Source organism: Podarcis pityusensis (genome assembly GCF_964106645.2).
Source record: "Podarcis pityusensis genome assembly, chromosome: 1".
Taxonomy (NCBI): domain Eukaryota; kingdom Metazoa; phylum Chordata; class Lepidosauria; order Squamata; family Lacertidae; genus Podarcis; species Podarcis pityusensis.
In genome coordinates this window covers 110,935,661-110,957,493 of record NC_138028.1, presented here as the reverse complement: position 1 = coordinate 110,957,493, position 21,833 = coordinate 110,935,661, and positions in this window count along the sequence as shown.

Sequence of the window (21,833 nt, the reverse complement as noted above, 5' to 3'; positions counted from 1 at the left end):
TGAGGATCACACGAGCTGGAGATCTGCTTTAGATGTCTCCCTCAGTACAATGTTGTAATAAATGTAATTGTCTCAAAATGGCTACCAAAAAAAGAAGACAACACCCACTAATGAGCAGCCTCCGCCTCAGCTGTATTCTGAGTAGACTCATTGAAATCAAGTAGCATCAGTGGGTCTATTCTGAGTAGCACTTAACTGGATACAGCCCAGTGTTTCCTTGTAGGAACATATAGGCCAGAAAATTAGCAAATGATCCAATTTGATTTTCAGTTAATGTTACTTAATTTGATTGTAGAATGGTGTTTTCTGTTCATTTGCTTTTGCAAATGTAGGGTAAGGAAGAGCAAATAAAGAAGAACAGACCTGTCTTGAGATGCAGGCAAACAGCAGAACAGGAAAGACAAAAATAAAGCTAACTAGAGAAAGGGAACAAATCACTAGCAATCACGCATTAGCATCTGTGTGTCTCTAGCGAGAATCTTATTCTCTTCCCCTCTTCTCTCCTCTTTCTTCTCTTTGTGCAATCCCACGATGTACTCAGCCAACAAAAGAGCTACTGAGCCATTGCAACTGCTAGTTTTGGATACATAGACAACAGTCTGAATAATATAAAGTACTCAGCCATGAAAATCCGAGGATCGCTCAAATCTGGCTCAGATAAGCTCCATGTTTGTGACAGAGCGCAGATATTAAAAAAAGTACAGCATGATATTACCCTTTGTTTTGCAGCCTCGTTGATAACGTTACTCATGTCAGATATGATGCAGTGACTAAGGAAAATTTTCCTGGCACTGTGCTTCTTTTTCACATAAGGGTTTATTTTAGACCATTCAGTTGATAGGCCATGGCCCTATACCCAATTACTGACTCCCAGCTGAAGTTAGACAGGCATCCTCCCTGTTGAACTTCCAGTGCCTACTGAAGACTTTTTTTTTTATTTCAGCAGGCCTTCTTCAGTAAGCTTTTCCTATTTTGCACTCGCTACAACAACTGATTGTATCTTTATTTTATCTTTTGTGTACTTGCTGTACGCCATATAGAAATGGTGATGTTAAGTGGCATATAAATGGCTGAAATAATAATTATTAGCAATAAATTTTAAAATGGCAAATTTCAAGGCTCCTTGTGGCCCATTTCCACAGTCCATGTGTTGCTTAAAAGGTAAAGGTAAAGGACCCCTGACAGTTAAGTCCAGTCACAGACGACTCAGGGGTTGCGGCGCACATCTCGCTTTACAGGCTGAGGGAGCCAACGTTTGTCTGCAGACAGTTTTTCCGGGTCATGTGGCCAGCATGACTAAGCTGCTTCTGGTGAACCAGAGCAGCACACGGAAACACCGTTTACCTTTCCACCAGAGCAGTACCTATTTATCTACTTGCACTTTTTGGGCGTGCTTTCGAACTGCTAGGTTGGCAGGAGTTGAGACAGAGCAACGAGAGCTTACCCTGTTGCGGGGATTCGAACCGCCTACCATCTGATCTGCAAGCGGTTTAGACCACAGCGCCCCCTGCGCCCCTATGTGTTGCTTAGGAAGGTCTGAAGTTGGAGGCTGTTCTGTGTGAACAGACACCCCACACAACTCCGAAACCTGTATGAACTATGTTTCATATGTTTCAAGTTTCAACTACTTTTCAGTGGTAGAACAAGTGAAAACCCAGAACTGTTGGCCACAGAGAGATACCCTGTGCATGTGTGCTCTTGAAAGTCCATCTTAAGAGGGGATCTCCGATGTGGCCAGAATCTTTAGATAGAGGAAGTTAAAGCAGTATTTAAGAGCTCCTCTTCTATTGATTAAACAGTTATATTGTTTGAAATGTCTGTAGGCTGGAGACATTATTTGCTAGCACATGTGCAGCAGCGTAGCCCCACAGTCTTCCTAGGGACTGAACCAACAACAATAATTTTTCAGACCCCCAAGGCCAAAGTGTACACTTGTTCTATTGTTGCTCTTTTGGTGCAAAATGTCTGGGTACAAAACCAATGTAACATCACTGAAGTGCCAGCGGAAATACACGTGCTGTGTTCACCTGATTTGCTTCACTGCAAAGTAGAGGGGTACCCATTAATCTAGAAGAGTTGAACTTCTTCCTCCTATTTTAAGGAGATTAATGATCTCCAAGGAATAGATCACGCACAGCATGGCACCCTGATTCACATACAGAATTCCTGCAAAGACAGCTTCTCACGTTGCAGGGGGCTGAGTATCGCCCTTTTCAGAACTCTTAAAGAACCAGACTACCTGTTCCTTATGCAATATGTTTGCTGTAAATTGAAGATTGCTCTGTGTGTACATGCATGTGCACAGACATGCTTCACTATAATTCTGTGTACAGAGTGCTTGACAAAGCTCATGTATCCTCACAACAACTGTAATAATATTAATAATAATAATAATAATAATACTAAAAATAAAAATAAATTTTTATTTATACCCCGCCGTTCCCGGTTCAGAAAACCAGGCTCAGGGCAGCTAACAACAAATTTAAAACACTTAATTGTAAGGTGTTTTAAGCTTCAGGCCCCTTCGTTCATTGACAGAAACAAAGACCTAGATCAGGCTTCCTCAATCTTGGGCCTCCAGATGATTTGAGACTACAATTCATCTCATCCCTGACCACTGGTCCTACTAGCTAGGGATCATGGAAGTTGTAGGCCAAAAACATCTTGAAGGGCCGAGCCTGACCTAGATTCAAGTTGGGAAATGTGGCAGGGAACTCTGACCAGTTTCTGGGTCCCTGCCATGTGTATGTTTATTTCAAAAGATGCACTCATCTTCTTAGTGTGTGTGGATGGAGGCATATCATATGAAGTTGCCTTAGGAAATAGTGAGAAGTTGCCTGCACTACAGAGCAAAAGGTTGCAGGACTCGCTTTGGTTTTTAGCTCGATGATGCCCCTCTTGGAAAAAGCTTGTCTGTTGAAGCAGACATCTAGTAAGAGTAGCGTTTCATGCTCGGCATGTCCTCCTCGTCTTCCACAGAAGTGACTCAATCTTCTGTATTTTTTAATATGGCATCTTTATTGTGAATTATTTCCAGAAGCATGTAAAAAGATGAACTGAAGGTGAAAGGTACCATTTTATCAGCTTTTAAAAGAGAAAATAATTATTTGGTTGGGTGCAGTTTGGCTTAGATTGCTCTGAGGACTCTTTCACAGCTGTCTCTCTAAATCAATTTAATGGCTTTGTTTTACGTAGGGGATTGTGTGATCCACATCAGAACATAAAAAGAGGTCTGCTGGTGACTTAGGTGGCCCCTGTGACTGGAAGTGCCTTTTGCCAGCTGCTGTTGGTAGAACAGCTGTGACCGTTTCTGGATGGGAAAGCTTGACCACAGTGGTTCCCTTTATGTGGCAATAATGTCTGCCACAGCCACACCATGGTTTGTTGGGATAGATGAATCAAGTATCTCCAAAAAAAAGTATCTCCATGGGGAACATGCACAAAGCAGTTGCTTTGTGACCTCACATGTTTTGGAAATGTATACAGTGGTACCTAGGGTTACAAACTTAATTCATTCTGGAGGTCCATTCTTAACCCAAAACCATTCTTAATCTGCGCCATGCTTTCACTAATGGGGCCTCCTGCTGCCATTGCACCGCCAGCACGCAATTTTCGTTCCCATCCTGGGGCAAAGTTCTCAACCCGAGGTACTACTTCCGAGTTAGTGGAGTCTATAACCTGAAGTGTTTGCAACCCGAGGTGTTTGTAACCCAAGGTACCACTGTATCCCCCTTTCACACAGCAAACATTTCTTTAGCTGTGCCAGACATTAATCTAGGAACGTATTAAAAATTCTTACACCAGACCAGCTCATCTGCCCCTGTGACCCAAGATTATTCAGTGAAGCTTATGATTTAGCAGGTAGTTAGAACCTGGCCATTCCCTATCCAAGCCCAATGTTCACTCTACACAAACACACATGCAGGTTGTCAAAAGCTTTGGCCTTCTAATGGATCTCCATGGCCAATCTCTTTTACAAAGATTCACTTGCAAAAGTGGATTATAGTTTTGTTTTTATGTTATATTTCACGTCAAAATGAAATTGCAGGTGTATCTCAGTTGGCCACCATGTAGATAAAGTAGAAGTGATCATTTCTCCTGCTAAAGGTAGCTAATATAGATGAAGCTCATATGTTTCTGGCATCTTGGAGAAACCACACATTGTGTTGTTTTCAATTATTCATTGACAATAAATATTTTTAAATGAAATTGTTGTTGAATAAAAAATAATGTGGCCTTCTCCTTTGAATGCGTTTGGATAACAGAAATGGATATTCTCCTTTCACCCTCCCCCCTTCTCTTCCTCCCTAGCATATTTATGTATTTATATGTTCAGGCAGGGTGAAGTCTGCCTGCCTCATAAATCAGTACTGAAAGCATGAATGCAAGTCTTTTCAGATCATTAAAAAGATTTAAAAGGGCTGTGGCCAGGATCCAAAGATCATTTGTGTGCGGTAATTGTCTACTGCTTGCAAGAGAACCTCCCCCCACCCCTTCACACAACCAGCTTGAAGTAGAACCTTGAATAAGGAAAAAGAAAGCTTTGGCCAGATGTTTTTGTACTTATTTATTTTCAATATTTATGGACAGCTTTTCACCGTGGATGGTCACAAAGCAGTTTATGCAGCAGTTAATAAAACAATCCTTACATCAAAATAATTCGGTGTTTAAGATAAATAATAGTAATCCACAGCTAAGTTCAGTAAGCAGGTACAGTGCAACTTATGATGCCCATTGAAATAGAAAGGGGATTCCTCAAGTACCTGAAGTTCAGTGAACAGCAGGACTTTTTGACCTCAGATGGAAGGGGGTTCCACACCAAACTTTTAAAGCACATTGAACACACATTTAAAGCACATGACTTCCCCCAAAGAATCCTGAAAACTGTATTTATGTGAGGGGAAACTACAGTGTCCATTCAGTGTGTTTTAAATAGGTCCCCCTCTCACCTGAAAAAAATCCCTCTGGAAAACTAATTTGTGGTGGTTTTCTGTAAAGCACTATGACACACTTTCCATGCAAAGGTTCTTAAGCAATTAGCTACAGATTGCTTCTGTTCATATACACACATATACATTACACACACACACACACACACATATATATATATATGCAATGTGGACTGACTGCTGGTTACGATACATTGAACAAAGAGACAGCACTATTATACAAATTTGTCTTCACACTGAATGGTTTCAGCCAGCTGGAAGAGGGAATAATTACTATGCTTATTAAGTTTATAGACCACACTATAAATATTAGAAGTAGAAACATGCATGCAATATTAATTTAAGGGTTTTTAAATGGAAAAGAGTAGTAGAGCAGAATAAGACCCTATAAGATTTAGTTGCTTCATGCAGGAGCCAACATACATTTATAGAAGAATTCTACTACACTTTCTGAAATGGTACATTCTAAAACCAGCCTTCCTCTTGTCTTCACACCTGATCATATCAATGGCACACATTTTCTTACCTGCTGTCCATTCAGCATCCTGCTTTGCTTAATTTTTCCTTGGCTCCCTGCTTCCCCCACCCTTTCTTTCCATTTCCTGCTTCTTTTCTCCTAGCCCACCTCTGCCCTTGCCTTTAGTCCTCACAACCATTACATTCAGGCAGTACCGGTACCTAATTTATACAGTGACAACTTACTGGGTCCCAGCATGGGGGGGGGGGGGAAGGAACACCCATCTACTCTGAAAATCCTTCCCAAATATGGGAGACGAGGAGGCACCCTACACCTGCTCAAGAACACAGTCTTCTTTACTGATTCACCTAATCCAAGGTCCGGAATCTAACACTGAAAACAGGTTCTGAGTCTAGTAAGCAAATCTGGGTGCAAATTAAAGTGCACACACCATTTTAAACATGGATAGAAATTTGAAACCCAAATCAAAATGTGATCTCTCCGTATAATTTTTCAAGTATGACCTCTGTTGCGAAATACCTTCCAAACCACATTTGTGCATATGCTAAAGGCACTTCCAGCTGCTGATGTTGTTTATCAAATAAATATGATTTATTTTATTTACTGCTGATTCAGTGGAGTAAATTGTTAATTGGATGTGTTTTCTTGCTTTGTAGAATTCCATTACCCAATTTCATTATTAGCTCTGAGGGACCTTGTAGTAATTGTTGGCCACTGTGCCTCTGGGGATTCAAAAGATGGCGTTCATTTCAGCCCTGAGGGTACCACTTAAGCACTGTTGAATAGAGCAGTGGAGAAAAAACATTTAGTTGGAAGTCTGGTTGCTTTCCCCTCTGGTTGTTTACAAAAATAATGAAAGAAAGAGATCAAAAGAATACCACAGTGATATCTACAAATATAAATAGTCTTATATCTTAAAAAATGTATTGTTATGTGGCAACTAAAGGATCAGTTTGGCTTGAATGCATAAAAGGCAACATCACTTAGTGATTATATTTATCATGCGTGGAAACAAAGGATATTTCTATTGGTGGCATGCTGTAAGGTGGAATTAATTTCTAAGAACTCAATGAAAATGCATTCTAATACCATTGCTGCTGCTACTGTTGTTATTTATTAAGTTTCTATCGTACCCTTCATCTGAGGATCACAGGGTGGTTTACAATATAAAAACACAAAAATAGTAACAAACGAAATCAGCATTTTGAATTGGCCCCAGAAACTAATTAGTAGCCAGTGCAGTTGGGCCAAGATTGGCGTTATATGATCAGACTGTCTTGCCCCGGTGAGCAACCTGACCGCTGAATTCTACACCCAGCTGAGGTTTCCGAACCATCTTCAGAAGCAGCCTCTTGTATAATGTGATGTAGTAACCTAACCTAGAGGCTGCCAGAGCATAGACAACAGAAGTTAGGCTGTCTCTGTCCAGATATGAGTGCAGCTGGGCCACCAGCAGAAGCTGATGGAAGGCGCTCTGGACAGCTGAGGCCACCTGAGCATTAAGCAACAGCAAAGGATCCACACGTGCCCCCAACTGCATACCTGCTCCTTCAGAAGAAGTGTAACCCCATCAAGAGCAGGCAGCTTCCCATCCATCCAGTCTAGGGAGCTACCCACTAACAGTGCCTCAGTCGTCCCTGGAATGAGCTTCCGTTTATTTTAGTTTGATATACGATGCTCCCATTTCCTTGTGAGGGTCATACAAAAAGCCAAAACACAGTATTCTGTCTCATAGCACCAGTCCTAATTGAAGGTGCTCACTTTGGTCTATAAAATCCCATATGGCTTGAACCCAAGTTCTGAAAGGAGCTCTTCTCCATTGCCAGCAAACCCATGCCTTAAGATCTTCTGGGAAGACCTTGCTTATGGTTCCATATATTAACTGAAACATGTTCCGCAATGACTTACAGTATGCGGGACCTTCTCTGTAAGGGTTCCCCAGTATCGGAACTCCCTTCCATTGGAGACCCATTTGTCCTCCTCATTGTTGCCTTTTTGATGTCTGTTAAAAACATATCTCTTCCATGTGGCCTTGGGGGCCTGAAGAGTAGTTGGCCTATTCCTGTTCACTGTGACTTTCTATATAGTTGCTATGTTGTGATTGAACCAGGAGCCGGAATATTTTATGATTTTATGTTGTATTTCACTACATTCTTTTATATCTGCCAAAGATATTGTAAAGATCATCTACCCAGTGCCACTGATCATAAATCAGTGCTATCAAGCGGGTGGTCTGAAAATACAGGATTGTATCCAAATAAGCCCTACTGATAGCAGACTCACTGAAATTAATTATTTCTATTAATCTCAATCAATCATCTCTGATTAGGGCTAATACTGGATGCAATCCCTGATTAATAAGGAAAAAATAGGGCATTTTTTTTGTCCACATATAATGGATTGAGGAGCCCTCAGCACCCCCAGCTCAGAATTACAGTATAAACCATGGGTAGGCAAACTAAGGCCTGGGGACTGGATCTGGCCCAATCGCCTTCTCAGTCCAGCCCGCAGACAGTCCAGGAATCAGCGTGTTTTTACATGAGTAGAATGTGTCCTTTTATTTAAAATGCATCTCTGGGTTATTTGTGGGCATAGGTATTTGTTCAAACCCCCCCAAAAAATATAGCCCGGCCCCCCACAAGGTCTGAGGGACAGTGGACTGGCCCCCTGCTAAAAAAGTTTGCTGATCCCTGATATAAACCAAACTTTTCTCAGTTTTTTCAAATCTAAAAAACCCCTCATGTTCCTCTCTTTGATAGTAGTGATTTATGGCATCTGACTGCCATCTAAAGGTACAAAGTGTATCTTCTAAAAAAATCTTTTTGGCTGCTATAAAAGCCCACTCCCCCCCCCCTCCAATTTATGAGTTTGATTTTTTCAAGCTGCTTTCTCGAACCTTGTTTATATTTCAGGCAAGTTGTGTGCTAGGTGCCCTTTAATGGGTGCCTTGTTTAAAAGTAACCCTACTGATGGAGAAGAAAAATTGGTTATTTAATGTCAAAGGTAGACAACTCTTGTTTTCCTGTCAAGGGCTGCATTCCTTCAGAAATAATCTGCCGGGGGTTGCATCCTGGTTGTGTGCATGCATGGTTGTGGCCGGTGGTGAATGGCACCAAAGCCCAAAGTGGCTGGGTCCATCCTTTCATCTCTGCCACCTCTTCTCCTTCTCTTGCACTGCTCAGCCGGCTGCCAGGGAAGGGACTAAGGGCCACATTAAATTAGGCTGCGGGCCGCATGCAAACCTAGGGTGACAGTTTGCTCAACCCTGCTTAAAGTAGCTGAGGCATCTTCCGCGAAGGCCAAAGACACAACAGTGAGATTGCTTGTATGAAACCAAATAAAAACCAAGGAGCGGAGGTGGACCCAAATGCTCTTGTTTTCTTAGCAAGGAGCTACATCGGCACCCACCCACTCTTGAGCAATGGAGGTGCAGTCTGGGCTGGTGGGCTCCAAGACAGTCTCTGAGCCAGAGTGGAGAGGTGCAGTTTTGTGACGTTCCAGATCTGCACCCTTGGTGGGGGCAAACTTATCCAGCCCCTAAGTACACCTCTGCCCAGAAGCATTCATAGGCTTTCAGCCTTCTGTCCCCACCTTCCAGTTCTGGTAGAACTGGACAAAAGAACCAGGAGAACATGTGTCTGTTTCAGTGTGGAATCCTTCTGCCCCTACAGCAGGGGTCGGCAACCTAAGGCCACAAATGGCCCATGGAGGTCTTTCCACCGGCCCACGAGCCGCCTGCTTGGTGAGTCCCCGTGTGCTGCGCTAAACCGGTGCAGTGTGGTGCGGGAACTTGATTCTGCTGCGCCGAAAATCACGCAGACGCGATCCAGCCCATGGAGGGATGTCTGCTGGAGTGAACCGGCCGAGGCGAGGTAAACCTTGCCAACTCCCGCTAACAGGATGAAACAGCCTTTATAGGGATTGACTCCTTCACTTTTCCTGCAGTGGAGGGTGCAGAGAGTCCAAACCCTGCTCCTGTTCTTTCTCCCGAAAGTGATGCATTATTCAAGCAGGGCTGAAGAACTCAGACAGCAAGAGCTGGCTTTCTGCTTCGTGTTTCAACTCAATTACTCTCTTGGAGTTGCTTTGTATTCATGGGGGCAGAATCATTTTGAGTGAGTTCTTTGGTCGTTCATTGGATTAGGAGCTGCTGTTAGCATGAAAAGCCCAGGACCATTCGGGGGGGAGAGGACCCACATGACCTGAGTAATAGCATAGGAAGGAGCAGCTCTGATGCCATACCTCGGGAGTAAACCTAAGTAAAAATCTACCCCTTAATACAGGTTAATGATGAGTTCCAACTTAAGATAAAATGATTTGTTTGTGAGTCTACACTCATATAGAAGATAAAAGTCAAAAAGGCCAAGTTGTGTGCAAATTAACACACCCTTACAAAATATTATTCTGATAGATGTCAAGATGGAGCAAAATTGAAGTATCCTTGGGTTCATTAGTCCAATTCTAAGGTTGCCATATTCCAAAGAGTAAAAACCAGAACACCCTGAAAGTTGTTGAACTTTTTTAGACAATGCCAAATACGCTTTTTCCGTTTACTTGCTGAAGATCCAGGACAAAAATTCCCCCCAGACATCAAAAATTCACTTCCACATGGTAATGTATGGCAGCCCTAGATTATCGTATCCAATACTGTAATTTCAGAAGCAGAAGAGAATGCAGTACAAACCATTCGAAGATTTCAAAGAATTGCTTGGTTTTGGGTTTTGCAACACCGCAGTTTATTAACAGAGATAACCAGTAATTGTATTTCAGGGACTAAATTATATCGCAGCTCAGGGGCGGGATACAAAACTCATATTTTGAAAGGTTATTTCACCTTTTAAAAAAGGAGCATATGCTTGTCTTGCTTATCTGTTCCTTAGCAACCAATTTTTAGAGGCTGCAATAGCAGGTTACAAGGGAAAGCAGAATAGGAAGAGAACCAAAGGAGGTGAACCCAGACTCCAAACAGTCAGAATTACTCCACGGAATTGAACTTAGATTTACAGCATTTCCTGATTTAAAGGAGTTGGAGCTGAAATTGATTTCAGAGAATGAGTAGAATGTATATTTAAAATACTGCATATGTAAACTAGGAAAGCAGATATGAAGAAAGGGTTTTTTTAATATATAGGTCAGTTTATTAGAGGCTTTGGAAAACAAGTTAATTTTGTAATAAATTCTGAGGAGCCAAAGTGTTAAAAGTAAAATGAGTCTATTTGATTTGTCACCCACATGAAACATCTTTACTGAGGAGTAAATCTCACTAATAAATTCCTTCCTATTCAGTGTGCAAGGGTTGATTTAAGCCATAGTATGAACAGGCTTGCTGAGGAGTTTGTTTGTGCTTCAGTGCTATTTTCACTTTCTGCGATTAAAAAGCAGGTGTGGTGAAACTACTTCAAAACCAAGCCGTGCATCTATTACCAGTGGATAGCCTGGATTCCAATTTCCCTAGGCTTGGCCTTTTTTTATATTTGCATGCTCTTCTTTGTGTATTTTTATGTCAACAGAATCACATCAGTGCCACCTGCTGCAAAGGTAAACAGCGCGATGGAACATGTCAACATTTCTCCCTCATTGCCGGCTACCTGATCAGGTTGCCCCTTTATGTAAACTAAGTGTGCCCTGTGAGATATGAAAAGGCCAGCTGCCGGCTGAAGGGAGCCATGCGCAGCCTTGTGTGTCAAAGCAGCTGGGGGAAAACATCCCTTTGGGATGACTTGCTCTAATTGCTGCTTCGGAGCAAGAGGAGTCCCTGGTACATTCTCTGCCATGGTGATGATGCTCAGGGCACACCCACAACAAGTTCAGCCGCTGGAGGGAGTGCGCCACTTAATTGCTTAAGCCTCAGCTCTGTTGTTCAGCTGTCAGCAGGCAGACACAACAAGCACGATTTGCATCACTTTATCCTACCTGTAGAGGCCTTGCCCTTTGTGACACTGATGACTCTTTTTATCCGTGGCCCAGGACTGAGCACTCTCAGCATCTTCCAGTGTTGAGTTTATAAGAGAGGAGCTGCAAGTGTCCGATCCTTGCATTTTCTCTCACAAATCCAAGACTTTGTTCACTTGAAAATCAATGTATTTGGCTTGTTTCAACAACAGACACGTAACAAAGAAATACATGAATCAGCAGAATGGGGAACTTAATTTAAGCCAGTTACCTAAAAACCAACCTTTCCTCTTGGTGATTGATATTACCTTGATTGAAACAACTCCAACCTTAATAGGCTGCTGGAAATGCAACAGTTAACAAACAGAAAGGAGAATCTTCTGTTTCAACTATCAGCTTAATTAAATTAGCCAGTATTAATGGTTACCAGCAGTCGTGAAATTTTAAGAGCATGGGATCTCGGAGCCTGACACTTATTTTGGAAACAGGTTAATCGCATACTGTTATTAACACTTCCATTAATTAAGTTAACAGTGTATATGTATTTTTTTTTTTAATGTTTATTGGAGTTTACAATAAGAATAAATGTAACAGGCAATATAACAAATATCTTAACATACTTTCACATTTTTTTTTTGAACTTCCTCACATCTCCTGCTCCCACTTTCATCGTTATAACTTTTTACCAGCAATTTATTATCTTATTTACATTCTTGTATCCCTTCTATATATTTATAATCTTATAGTTCTCAGAAAGAGTTATATTTTCTCAATCTCACTTATTTTCTTAAGTCATCTAAGTTAGTGGTGCTCAATTATTTATGATCTAGCATCCTGCTTAGCATTCACTCAAATTGCAATGTTTTTGTAAATAATTCTTAAATTTCTTCCAATCCTCCTCCATCTTCTCTTCTCCCAGGTCACGAATTCTGCCGGTCATCTCAGCCAATTCCATGTAGTCTATCAGTTGCATCTGCCATTCTTCCAGTGTGGGTAGATCTTGAGCTTTCCAGTGCTTTGCAAGTAGTATCCTTGCTGCTGTTGTTGCATACATAAAAAATGTCCGGTCCTTCTTTACCACCCCTTGGCCGACAATACCCAAAAGAAAGGCCTCTGGTTTCTTTGTGAAGGTATACTTAAATACCTTTTTCAGTTCATTATAAATCATTTCCCAGAACGCCTTCACTTTAGGGCAGGTCCACCAGAGGTGGAAGAATGTTCCTTCACTCTCTTTACATTTCCAACACTTATTATCAGACAGGTGGTAAATTTTTGCAAGTTTGACTGGGGTCATATACCATCTATATATCATTTTCATTACATTTTCTTTCAAAGCATTGCATGCAGTAAAATTCAATCCAGTACTCCACAACCTTTCCCAGTCCTCAAACATAATATTATACCCGATGTCCTGTGCCCACCTTATCATAGCCGATTTAACCATTTCATCTTGTGTATTCCATTTTAACAGCAAGTTATACATCCTTGAAAGTACCTTAGTCTTTGGTTCTAACAATTCTGTTTCTAGTTTCGATTTCTCCACCTGGAACCCTAGTTTCTTGTCATTTTTAAAAACTTCTTTAATCTGAGCGTAATATAACCAGTCTCGCACTTTATCCTTCATTTTCTCCAAACTCTGCAATTTCCAATTGTCTCCATCTTTTTCTAATATTTCCCAATATTTAGGCCATTTAGCCTCCATATTGGGTCTTTTTCGGGCCTTAGCTTCCAAAGGTGAAAGCCACCTTGGAGTTTTATTTTCCAGCAAGTCTTTATATTTTGTCCAGACATTAAACAGTGATTTTCTGACAATATGGTTCTTAAAGGCCTTATTTGCTTTAACCTTGTCGTACCATAAGTATGCATGCCATCCAAAAGCATTGTTAAACCCTTCCAAGTCCAACACGTCAGTGTCTTCAAGAAGTAGCCAGTCTTTTAGCCAGCAGAACGCTGCGGCCTCATAGTACAACTTTAAATCTGGCAGGGCAAAGCCCCCTCTTTCTTTCATATCGGTTAATATCTTAAACTTAATTCTGGGCTTTTTGCCCTGCCAGACAAATTTAGAAATGTCTCTCTGCCACTTCTGAAAGCACTCCGTTCTGTCCAAAACCTGAAGTGTTTGGAACAAAAACAACATCTTTGGCAATACATTCATCTTGATAGCAGCAATTCGGCCTAACAAAGAAAGTTTCAATTTTGACCAACTGTCTAAGTCTCTCTTAATTTCTGCCCAACACTTTTCGTAGTTATCCTTAAATAGACTTAGATTTTTTGCTGTTATGTTTACCCCTAGGTATTTTACTTTTTTAACCACATTAAGTTCTGTCTCTTTCTGAAACCGTTCTGACTCTGTATCTGTCAGGTTTTTCCCCAAAACCTTAGTTTTCTGTTTATTTAATTTAAATCCAGCCACCCGACCAAAGTCATTAATCAGTTGTAATACTCTTTTCGTACTAGACTCTGGCTCCTGCAAGGTCAAAACCAGGTCATCTGCATAACAGTGTATATGTAAAGCAGCACAGAATACCATTCTGTGGTTGTGAGTAGCATATCACGGTGAAAGATGTGTGAGGTGGAAGCTGAGGACACAGAGATGTGTTTTGCTCTGTGATGTGGCTAATGGAGGAGCAAAATCTTTTGGGGTGTTGATGCTGTGATCCTCTTCATCTTATATGTAAATAAAGCCATATGTCCTAAAGACACCACAGTCTTTGCTGACCTTCATTCCAAGGAAACCAAACCCCAGTTGGAACCCCCTTGGAACCTTTCACTGCTTGGAGATTGGGGCAGCATATAATGATATAAAGGGGGAGAGAGAGAGAGAGAGAGAGAGAGAGAGAGAGAGAGATGCAGACAGATACATACTCAGTAGGGGAAGGAACATATGGACAAACAGGAAGAGAGAGACATGCTCTCTCAAGCAGGCCATTAGAGGAGGGAGATTCCCTGTGTTTTTGCTCCCCATTACAGTGCTGGGAAGGAAAGCTCTCCTGCTACCTCAGAGCTGCAATATGGAATTTAAAAAGTTTTTTTTCCTCCCCAGCACTGGAGTGGGTAGGGAAAATGTTTCCTGAGTACAGTGGTACCTCTGGTTATGTACTTCATTCGTTCCGGATGTCCGTTCTTAACCTGAAACTGTTCTTAACCTGGAGCACCACTTTAGCTAATGGGGCCTCCCACTGCCGCCGTGCCACTGCCGTCCGATTTAAAGGGCTGGTTTTAAAGGGCTGATGGAACCCGCTACAGCACCATAGCTGGAATGCCACAGGATCACAGTAGAGACACCTCAGCAAAGCTATGTTTTAAACATTGTTGAAAAAAAATAAAAATTGCCAAATTAGAGGGACCTTGGGGAGGCTGCAGAAAGTCTCTCGAGGGGTTGAATCCAACCTTGCATTGGAGGGTAACGACTGATTTCAAGAAATGTTTCCTGGAAGAAGACGACGAGAGAGAGACTGTAGGTCAAAATTAAGTTTGCCAAGAAGCAGGATGAGACGGGAGGAACTAGAAACCATAATTGCATATTGCATTGCAAGGAAGCATTTGTCCAGGATGTTTCCTGTGGTTGCACATTCTGACAGGAAGCAGCGAAATGAAGGTGGCTTTTAAGTGTGCCCTTTTGAAATGCAGAATGTAGCTACGTGTAGGTAAAAGCATGGCACCCTTGTAATGCTGTGTACTTTCCCTTTTTTAGTTGTGTATGCATGTGTAAAAGGGAGAGAGGGAGAGGGATGATCACATTTGATGATCAATAAGTGGTTTAGAACCTTTTTTTCCTAGAGAAAGGAAAAATATACGAAAATAACAAGATGAGATGTGGGAAACAGCAAGATAGGATTGGATAGAATTATGAACATTATTTGGACAGATTTGTGGACATTAATGCAGCAGCAAGAAGATGATTGGACCCCCTTCGGAACTTGAAATATGGGTACCCCCAACAAAAATTTAAAAATTCGGCTTTGTAATTTGGAATTTATGTGATGTGATTTAATTTGATTTGATTGGTTGGTTAATAAAAATTATTTATAAAAAAAAATAAAAATAGAACCTTTTTTCCTAAACAGAAGTTCCTGATATAGACCCTGGACAGAATAACATCCAGCTAAATGAAAGATAACAGTACCTGCCTTTCTGCTGCAGAATGCATCCACCCTATTTGTATGAAAAGGAAAGCTTCCATGGTCACAGATCATATATTTTATTCCAATCACATGAGACCTTAATCTGAACTGGGGCTTCAATAGGAAGCAAAGCACAAAGTCCCCCTTTCTCCTATACCGGGGTCCTGATCCCTCCCTCCCACCCCCCACCTTCAACTAACTTTTGAAATGCTATTCAGACAAAGACCCCGAAATCAACAGGCCTGTGGCGAAGTACTGTTACATTGCAACAAGAATAAGACGAGCAATGATGACAGCAATGGAGTTCAAATTGCAAACATCGAAGGAACGATAATAAACAGTAGTGACATTTGAATTGAATCCTTAAAACCTTAAAAGTCGAAACTTGGTCATAAACATAAGTACCAATTTTGTGATTTGGCCATATCTCCACTGTTATCTGTAGTACAATAGTACTTATATCGCCATATTTTATTGTATAAATCGCTTGCTGGTCATTGACCGTATTAAAGATATTTGATTTGATGCTATTCAGACAACTGCTAGTTGCTTCTCATCTGATTTGGTCCCAAATTGTAATTAGTAAGGAAGACCAGATGCCTTCCAGAAGAAGTGCTCAGGGAGATAATGGGAGAAGGTTTGTGGGTAGGCAAAGTGCAGATCAGTTGCAGCCAATATGGTGCCCTTTGGATGTTGTTGGATTATAAGGCCCTTCATTCCTGACCATTTGCCATGGAGGGCACCACATTTAGTTTCTCTGTCTGCACCAGGAGTAGCCTAAGTTCATTAGTAGCATTTAGAGTGTTTGTTAAAGTGACAGCTGCGTAGGGTTGCCACATTCCAAAAAGTAAAAACCAGGACACACCAAAAGTACAGTGGTACCTCGGGTTACAGACGCTTCAGGTTACAGCTGCTTCAGGTTATAGACTCCGCTAACCCAGAAATAGTACCTTGGGTTAAGAACTTTGCTTCAGGATGAGAACAGAAATCGTGCTCCGGTGGCGTGGCGGCAGCAGGAGGCCCCATTAGCTAAAGTGGTACCTCAGGTTAAGAACAGTTTCAGGTTAAGAACGGACCTCCAGAACGAATTAAGTTCTTAACCCGAGGTACCACTGTATAGCTTTTTTTTTTTTTTTTTTTTTTTTTTTGCTTTTTTAAAGAGTTTTAGACAAAACACTATTTTTCAATTGACTTGCCTCTAAGACCCAGGACAAAGCACTGAATTTTGGGAACTACCCCCTCCCCCCCATGTCAATTTCACCTTTGAAATCCAGACATATGGCAGCCCTAATTTGAAAGTGCACCAGAACGTTCTAGCTCCCACTGATTTGCTTCCTCTTTGCTCGCTTGTCTTTTTTCCTCTCTGTCTTAATGCCAAATGCATTTTTTTATTTCAGTTATAAAGCTGTGGAGTATTTTGTGGACACATGCATATTAACAAAATACCAAACAGTTAATTTTATAGATGGTTTAATATAGTTTTAAAATGCATGCCTTTCATTCTAAGTCCAGTATCAGGGAACACATTCAGAGAAAATAATGCCTTTTTGACAGTACTGTATAGTCTGCTCATTGGGAAATATCGTAAACATGGTTATTTCCTAACAAGCAAAGTGACAGGAGGGTGCTGTCAGAAGCAAAACAGCTATTTTTCATACGCTCAATTTTCATCTCAGTTGCTGCAGAGGGTCTGCTTAAGACAAATGAACATCAACACAAAATGTGCAATATATAATAGTGTTTATTAGCCTTTCTAAAAAGTGTGTTGTGCAGTGTGTGTGTATCATCTTATTTAAGAAATGAACCTAAGTCCTGCTTTTGCTCTACTTACTGAAATAGCTCACTCCAAGCCCCCAACTGAATTGCTGGTTCAATTTTATGTCTTTGCCTCTTTCAATTATAGAATATAAATCTACTGGGCCTGTCTCGTGGCTATTTTAAAAATAGAATTCAAATGTCGCAAAGTTTTTAAAGAGATGGTTTTGAAATATATGGTCTGGATTGAAAGAATTGTGAAGCTGGCGCTCCCCCCCCCCACTGCCCAGGGGGCCTTTGTCTGCTTCGCCTACAAACATTAAACAACAGTTTCCCACTCCCCAGTGCCACCCAGGAAATCACTTTTCAGACTGATGGCAGTTTCAGGTGTGCAAGTTCAGCCTTCTCAGCACCCCCATTGCCCACTGCTGCTCCATGACCCAACAAAATTGCTTCTGCTCACAAACTGGATTCCCACGCCTTCCTTCGTATGACAAATCCTGATATACCGTATGCTGCTGCCCCTCTATTTTGAAAAGCTGGTTGCTTTTTCTCCCTGTGGTCACTTCCCTGCGTTGTTTAGAAATAAAACTCCGCTTAAGAAATGTCTTTGAAGTTTTTATTATTTTTTATTATTAAAATAGTTCAGCATTAATACACACATATTGCGAATATACAAGCATACAAACATACATTTCATACAATCCTTAAAAATGTTCAAACATACCTACACTCAATCCTACAGATAATTCCTTTTCCCATCACCATCCACCACCCCTCACCCCACCTTTGTGTTAGACTTCCAATTGCAATTTCTTTCCACTTCTACTACTTTCTTGCACACACCTTTAACCTAATTTCATGCTCCTTTTTCTATTACACATTGTTATCCATCTTATTTAGCATTTCAGTATTTAAAATGGAACTAGTTTATTCTAATAGGAGTTCTGATTTTTCAATATGGTTTGCAAGTATCCTTTAAACACCTTCCAGTCCCTGTCTATCTCCTCTTTTGAGATCCTTTTCTAACCCAGCATCCTACTACACATGGCGTGGACTGCAACTCCCATGATCCCTTTTTCAAGTGGCCATCTTCAAAGTGCTGATGGGAGTGGTAGTCCGAAACCTCTGGTAGGTACCAGGTTGGGGGAGGCTACTCTAACCTGTATCTCACTGTGAAGACCTCACCCTTTGGTTTCAGATAATACCTGGGGAAAGGTAAAGAGACCTCTGACCGTTAGATCCAGTCGCGAACGGCTCTGGGGTTGCGGCGCTCATCTCACTTTACTGGCCAAGGGAGCTGACATAAAGCTTCTGGGTCATGTGGCCAGCATGACTAAGCCGCTTCTGGCGAACCAGAGCAGTGCACGGAAACGACGTTTACCTTCCCGCTGGAGCGGTACCTATTTATCTACTTGCACTTTGATGTGTTTTCGAACTGCTAGGTTGGCAGGAGCAGGGACCGAGCAATGGGAGGTCACCCCGTTGCGGGGATTCAAACCGCGACCTTCTGATCGGCAAGCCCTAGGCTCTGTGGTTTAGACCACAGTGCCACCTGCATAGACTTGGGTAGACGAGTCTAAAAAACCCTGGAACACAAATTTTCACAGCCCTCTAGTGGCTATGATGGCTCATTTACCAGATGTGATGTATTACATTAACTCAGGAAGTGTATACTCTATTCTGGAGGCTTAGTTTGGCTTTTTAGACTCTGCCCTTGTACTATCTGAAACCAAAGGGGTTCATGGGGTTGCCAGATGTGAAATATATTGGCATTATTTTCAGCTCTCCTAACGCACTGATAGAAATGGCACCAGCCCATATAGTTCAAATGTTTTAAGTCCTTGGTTGAGCTCAATCCTGCAAGTACCTGCTAAGGATCATTTCAGTAAAAGAAAATGTTAGCTTGGGATTTCTGAAAGAGTTAATTAGAAGTTGAGCATCCATGCCTCATTGACTCTCAATGGCTTTTAAAAGTCTCGTCTCATTTGGCGGGGGTGGGATCTCAATGGCGTTGTTGCAAGTAGCTCAGTTTTTGTGATTTAGGGTTTATTTTCGCATTGCTGATGCCTCCCCCTCCCTTTAACTTTATTTTTGTGTGTCTCTGTCTTGTAGGTTATTCTTTCCTAAGAATTAAAAGGTAATTAACATTTGCAGAATGAAAAGATGGCACAGGCACACCTCGCACCGCCAGGACCCGACTGCTTCTTCCGATTCACGCGGGAGTCCCTTGCGGCAATTGAGCAAAGGATTGCTGACGAAGAAGCAAAACAGAAAACTGATCAGGAGCAAAAGGATGAGGACAGTGAGGAAAACAAGCCAAAGCCAAACAATGACTTGGAGGCAGGGAAGACTTTGCCTTTTATTTATGGGGATGTACCCCCAGGAATGGTGTCGGAGCCCTTGGAAGACCTGGATCCTTATTATGCAGATAAAAAAGTAAGTGTTCATGAAGACCAAAGCCTTCAACATGGCTTCTCAGGTCCCGGAGCTATACAGTGTACACAAGTAAAGGTATATTTGATCATAGTGCATTATCGCCAAATGTCTGTTGTTGTTAAAATTTGTATACTAGGGGCCTAGGACCCACGTACCTACAAGACTGCCTCTCCTGGTATGTCCCATGGAGGACCTTAAGGTCCACAGATGACAACACCATGGAGGTCCCAAGTCGCAAGGTGGTTAGATTGGTTTCAACTAAGGCCAGGGCCTTTTTAGTACTGGTCCAGACTTGGTGGAACGCTCTGTCACAAGAGACTAGGGCCCTGTGGGACTTGACATCTTTCCGCAGGGCCTGCAAGACAGAGCTGTTCCGCCTGGCCTTTGGTTTGGACTTGGTCTGACCCTTATGTTTCCCTTCCTTTATGGTTTTGATCTATGGGCTACTTTTAAAATGAGGCTGCATTTTAAATTGCATTTCAACCTGGATTTTAAATTGGGTCCCCCCCCCCATTATGTTTCTATTGTAATTTTACTGGTGTTAGCCACCCTGAGCCCGGCTCTGGCCAGGGAGGGCAGGGTATAAATAAAAATTTTTTTTATTATTATTATTGTTATTATTATTATTATTATTACTACTACTACTACTGTCATATACCCACAAGCAGTGCTTTTTTCTGGGGGTACGCAGGGGGATATTTTGTGAATCTAGGTTTGGCCTCATTGAGGGGCAGTATTTCAATATGAGTAGGAAAATGAGAGTACCCCTAAATATGTTTTTAGGGGGAAAAAACATTGGCCACAAGTCTCAGGGCAGTTGCAACATAAACTCACAATATAAAAGTACAAAATACATAATAAAAGCAAAAGCAACCCAATAAACCTCTCCTCCCCAACACATTTTAAAAGGGTGTTGGATGTCAATCAGCCAAAGGCCTGGTTAAAGAGGAAAGTTGTTGCCTGGTACCCAAAGGTGTATAATGAAGGCGGCAGGCAAACCTCCCTGGGGAGAGCATTCCACAAATGGGGAGCCACTGTGGAAAAGGCCGGTTCTCGTGTTGCCATCCTCTGGACCCCACGGGGAGGAGGCACATGAAGAAGGGCCTCAGAAGAGATCTCAGGGTCTGGGTAGGTTCATGTGGAGAGAGGCAGTCCTTGAGGTATTGCGGTCCTGAGCCGTTTGAGGCTTTATAGGTCAAAACCAGCACTTTGAATTAGCCCAGAGACTAATTGGTAGCCGGTGCCGTCAGACCAGGATCTGTGTAATATACTCAAGCTGTCTTGCCCCGGTGAGCAACCTGGCCACTGAGTTCTGCACTAGCTGAAGTTTCTGAACCGTCTTCAGAGGCAGCCCTAGATATAATGGATTGCAGTAATCTAACCTTGAGGTTACTAGAGCATAGACAGTAGTTAGGCTATCCCTGTCCAGATAAGATATTAAATGCTAGACAACTCTTCTGCTGTTGCTTCAGTGACTAAATCCCACCCCAGAACTAACTGAATATTCATGCATCATTTGCTGTATGGGATACATTGGTATTTCATTTAATCTGGCAGGCCTATAAGTGTTGGGACAGCATTCATGTCCTTTTGGCATTTCTGTGATAACCAGTGCACAACATTCCGGGAACCGACAACTGAAATCTTCATACAGTGAGGCCCCGCTTAGTTGCAATACGAAAACATGGATTTCCTGCTTTAAAAAAAAATCTGATTTCTGCTGACGCTTTCTCTCCTCCTTTACATATCAGAGGCAGGAAAGTTGAGGCTGTGTGAAAACATGAGTGGAAGTACTGGGGTGAAGGGTTGGGGGAGTTCAATCCTTCAGGGATTCACTTTGCCCATCAAGTCCCACCCATCAACTGACATATCCTGCCGATCAGGTTGACATCACCTGTTTGACAGAGAGCCATGGCTTCACAAAATAGCCCTGTGAGCCAAACTGGAAGCTCTGGTGGATCAAGACTGGCCTGCCCATCCTCCAAGATGAAGAGACATGAGACACACACACACACACACACACACACACACACACAACCCCTTCATTCATAAAATAGAAGGGGAGGGGATAGTGGACAAGCCCACTGTTCATTTTGGTACCAACTCATAATTAGAAACCATGGTTACCTGTAAATGTTGGAACTGGGCCTGAGAGTAAACCACAGCAAATGAAATTGTCTTTTTTTTTCATTTTAA